Source organism: Triticum dicoccoides, chromosome 6B (genome assembly GCF_002162155.2).
Source record: "Triticum dicoccoides isolate Atlit2015 ecotype Zavitan chromosome 6B, WEW_v2.0, whole genome shotgun sequence".
Taxonomy (NCBI): domain Eukaryota; kingdom Viridiplantae; phylum Streptophyta; class Magnoliopsida; order Poales; family Poaceae; genus Triticum; species Triticum dicoccoides.
In genome coordinates this window covers 628206175-628211367 of record NC_041391.1, presented here as the reverse complement: position 1 = coordinate 628211367, position 5193 = coordinate 628206175, and positions in this window count along the sequence as shown.

Genomic DNA, 5193 nt, shown 5'->3' with positions numbered 1-5193 from the left:
GCATCTTTACTTTTTGCATCTATATTATAAAATACCAAAAATATATTTATCTTATCATACTATCTCTATTAGATCTCACTTTTGCAAGTGGCCGTGAAGGGATTGCCAACCCCTTTATCGAGTTGGTTGCGAGTTCTTGGTTTGTTTATGTAGGTGCGTGGGACTTTTGAGGAGCCTCCTACTGGATTGATACCTTGGTTCTCAAAAACTGAGGGAAATACTTACGCTACTATTGCTGCATCACCCTTTCCTCTTCAAGGAAAACCAACGCAAGCTCAAGACGTAGCAAGAAGGATTTCTGGCACCGTTGCCGGGGAGGTCTTCGCTCAAGTCAAGACATACCAAGTACCCATCACAAACCTATCTCCCTCGCATTTACATTATTTGCCATTTGCCTCTCGTCTTCCTCTCCTCCACTTCACCCTTGCCATTTTATTTGCCCTCTCTTTCCCAATCTCTTCTCCTCTCTTTCGCTTGCCTTTTTTTGTTTGCTCATTTCCCTGTCGTTATGGCTAGTCCTCCTATCCTTATTATTACTCCCGAACATTAAATTCTCAATTTTAAGCAAAAGGAGAGAGAAAATTTAAAAGATGCTTGGCGTAGAATTTGCAATGCTCAAAATAGATCTACTAGGAAGCTTTCTACTTCCGTTCTTCTCCACAATTTTTATGTAGGCATCACTCCTTGGAATAGATGTGTTCTTGATACTGTTGCCGGAGGTGATTTCTTGAGTAGCCATACGTTTGACGCTTATAATGCTATGTTAGATTTGTTTGGCCACCACCTCTTTTGGTTAATGGAACTGTTTTAACTTTAGAACACGTTATGCAACGGCTTGATGTTATTTAAAATAAAATTGCTACTGTTGAGTTGATTGAAAATTTGGATAAAAAGATTCATAATCATATCACCCAATATGGATCTAGGGTTGGAGTTACTTTGAAAAATCTTAAAGAGAAAGAACCTATAGTTACTGAAAAACTAGATCTAGATTCTGCTAGAATTGGTAAGCTTGAGGATATAATTACCAACTTAGGTTCAGCATTTCTTCCATGAAAAACACTCCAAAACCCCCTACAAAAACCGCCAAGTTTATTTATGTTCCTAAAAATAAGGGTGAATCTTCTAGTAAGGGAGACGCTGATCTCAAATCCATAAGTGTTCTTCCCAATTGTCTTTCTATCGTTAAGAAACCTTTTGCTACAAACGAATTTCTTGAATTTTTGCCCAAAGGTTTAATCAGTACCAAAAAGGGAGAAACCCTTAAAGATTATAAGTGCTCTATTGAGGATTTGAGTGCCAAAGATGGCACTACTTAGATCTATCTTCGCTTTTATGCCTAGCTAGGGGCGTTAAACGATAGCGCTAGTTGGGAGGCAACCCAATTTTCTTTATGTTTCTTGTTTTTGTTCCTGTTTAGTAATAAATTTTGCATCTACTTTCTGTTTAGATGTATTTTTATCTTTTAATTAGTGTTTGTGCCAAGTAGAACCTATAGGATAAACTATGATGATAGTTGATTTGATTCTGCTGAAAAATAGAAACTTTGCGCTCACGAGAAAAAATTCAATAAATCACAAAAACGTGATTTTGCATTGATTCTTTTTTCTGCTGATCAATAAACAAATTGTCCAGTACGTCCTATTTTGATAGGAGTTTTAGAGTTCCATAATTTTGCGTTAGTTACAGATTGCTACAGACTGTTCTGTTTTTAACAAATTCTGTTTTTCGTGTGTTGTTTGCTTATTTTTGATGCATCTATGGATAGTATGTAAGGGTATGAACCATAGAGAACTTGGAATACAGTAGGTTTAACACCAAAATAAATAAATAATGAGTTCATTACAGTACCTTATGTGGTTGTTTTGTTTTCTTTCACTAACGGAGCTTATAAGATTTCCTGTTGAGTTTTGTGTTGTGAAGTTTTCAAGTTTTGGGTAAAGCTTTTATGGACTATGGACTAAGGAGTGGCAAGAGCCTAAGTTTGAGGATGCACATGGCACCCCAAGATATTCAAGAATAGCCAAAAGCATAAGCTTGGGGATGCCCCGGGAAGGCATCCCCTCTTTCGTCTTCGTTCATTGGTAACTTTACTTAGAGCTATATTTTTATTCGCCACATGATATGTGTTTTGCTTGGAGTGTCGTGTATTATATTAGTCTTTGCTTTTTAGTTTACCACAATCATCCTTTCTGTACACACCTTTTGGGAGAAGCCTACTTGATTATAATTTTGTTAGAATACTCTATGTGCCTCACTTATATCTTTTAAGCTTGATAGTTTTTTGCTTTAGTGCTTCACTTATATCTTTTAGAGCACGGCGGTGGCTTGATTTTATAGAAATTATTAGTCTCTCATGCTTCACTTATATTATTTTGAGAGTCTTTTATAACAGCATGGTATTTGCTATGGTTATAAATTTGGTCCTAGAATGATGAGCATCCAAGTTGGGTATAAGAAAAACTATCATAGGAAGTGAATTGGATGCTATGATCAATTTGATACTTGATAATTGTTTTGAGATTTGGAGGTAGTGATATTAAAGTCATGCTAGTTGGGTGATTATGAATTTAAAGAATGCTTGTGTTGAAGTTATCAAATCCCGTAGCATGCACGTATGGTTAAAGTTGTGTAACAAATTTGAAACATGAAGTGTACCTGGCTTGTGCATCCTTATGAGTGGCGGTCGGGGACGAGCGATGGTCTTTTCCTACCAATCTATCCCCCTAGGAGCATGCGTGTGGTGCTTGATTTTTGATGACTTCTAAATTTTTATAATAAGTATATGATTTCTTTTGACTAATGTTGAGTCCATGGATTGTACGCACTTTTACCTTTCCACCAATGCTAGCCTCTTCAGTACCGTGCATTGCCCTTTCTCACCTTGAGAGTTGGTGCAAACTTCGCCGGTGCATCCAACCCCGTGATACGATACGCTCTATCACACATAAACCTTCTTATATCTTCTTCAAAACAGCCACCATACCTACCTATTATGGCATTTCCACAGCCATTCCGAGATATATTGCCATGCAACTTTCCACCGTTCCATTTATCATCATCATGACATACTTTACTTTTGTCATATTTCCATTGCATGTTCATGTAGTTGACATCGTATTTGTGGCAAAGCTACCATGCATTATTTTTTATACATGTCACTCTTGATTCATTGCACCATCCCGGTACACCGCCGGAGGCATTCATATAGAGTCATATCTTTTTCTAGTTTCGAGTTGTAATTCATATGTTGTAATCAATGAAAGTGTGATGATCATCATTGTTAGAGCATTGCCCAAAAACAAAAAAAACAAAAAAGGCCAAAAGAAAAAAAAGAAAGGCCCAAAAAGAAAAAAAGAAAAAAGGAAGAAAATAAATAGAAAGGGCAATGTTACTATCTCTTTTTCCACACTTGTGCTTCAAAGTAGCACCTTGTTCTTCATGTAGTGAGTCTCATATATTGTGTTTCAAAGTAGCACCATGTTTTTCATATAGTGAGTCTCATAGGTTGTCTTTTCATTACTAGTGGGAATTTTTCATTATAGAACTTGGCTTGTATATTCCTACAACGGGCTTCCTCAAATGCCCTAGGTCTTCATGAGCAAGCAAGTTGGATGCACACCCACTAGTTTTCTTTTGTTGAGCATTCATTTGTAGCTCTAGTGCATCCGCTGCATGGCAATCCCTACTCCTCATGTTGACATCAATTGATGGGCATCTCCATAGCCCGTTGATTATCCTCGTCAATGTGAGACTTTCTCTTTTTGTCTTCTCCACACAATCCCCATCATCATATTCTGTTCCACCCATAGTGCTATATCCATGGCTCACGCTCATGTATTGCATGAAGGTTGAAAAAGTTTGAGATTATTTAAGTATGAAACAATTGCTTGGCTTTTCATCGGGGTATAGAAGTTGGGAACATCTTTGTGTGACGAAAATGAAGCATAGCCTAACTATATAATTTTGTAGGGATGAACTTTCTTTTGCCATGTTATTTTGAGAAGACATGATTGCTTTGATTAGTATGCTTGAAGTATTAATATTGCTTTTATCAATATGAACTTTTATTTTGAATCATTTGGATCTGAACATTCATGCCACAATAAAAGAAAATTACATTGATAATTATGCTAGGTAGCATTCCACATCAAAAATTTTGTTTTTATCATTTACCTACTCAAGCACGAGCAGGAATTAAGCTTGGGGATGCTTGATACGTCTCCAACGTATCTATAATTTTTTATTGTTCCATGCTATTATATTACCCCGTTTGGATGTTTATGGGCTTTATTTTACACATTATTATCATTTTTGGGACTAACCTACTAACGAGAGGCCCAGCCCGTATTGCAGCTTTTTTGCCTATTTCAGTATTTCGAAGAAAAGGTATATCAAACAGAGTCCAAACGGAATGAAACCTTCGGAAGCGTGATTTTTGGAACGAACGTGATTCAGGGGACTTCGAGTGCAAGTCAAGAAGCAGCCGAGCCGACCACAAGAGGGTAGGGCGCCCCCCTATAGGGCGCGCCCCCTGTCTCGTGGGCCTCCCGGGCGGCCACCGGCGTACTTCTTCCTCCTATATAAGCCTACATACCCCAAGAACATCCAGGGAGCACCCGAAACACAATTTCCACCACCGTAACCTTCTGTATCTGCGAGATCCCATCTTGGAGCCTTCGTCGACGCTCTACCGGAGGGGGAATCGACCATGGAGGGCTTCTACATCAACACCATAGCCCTTCCGATGAGTTGTGAGTAGTTTACCACAGACCTTCGGGTCCATAGTTATTAGCTAGATGGCTTATTTTCTCTTTTTGGATCTCAATACAATGTTCTCCCCCTCTCTTGTGGAGATCTATTCGATGTAATCTCTTTTTGCGGTGTGTTTGTCGAGATCCGATGAATTGTGGGTTTATGATCAAGTTTATCTATGAGAAATATTTGAATCTCCTCTGAATTCTTTTATGTATGATTGAGTTATATTTGCAAGTCTCTTCGAATTATCAGTTTGGTTTGGCCTACTAGATTGATCTTTCTTGCCATGGGAGAAGTGCTTAGCTTTGGGTTCAATCTTGCGGTGTCCTTACCCAGTGACAGAAAGGGTTGCAGGCAGGAGTCGGTCGATGTGTGGAGTAATAGTAGTAGATGCAGGCAGGAGTCGGTCTACTTGTTGCGGACTTGATGCCTATA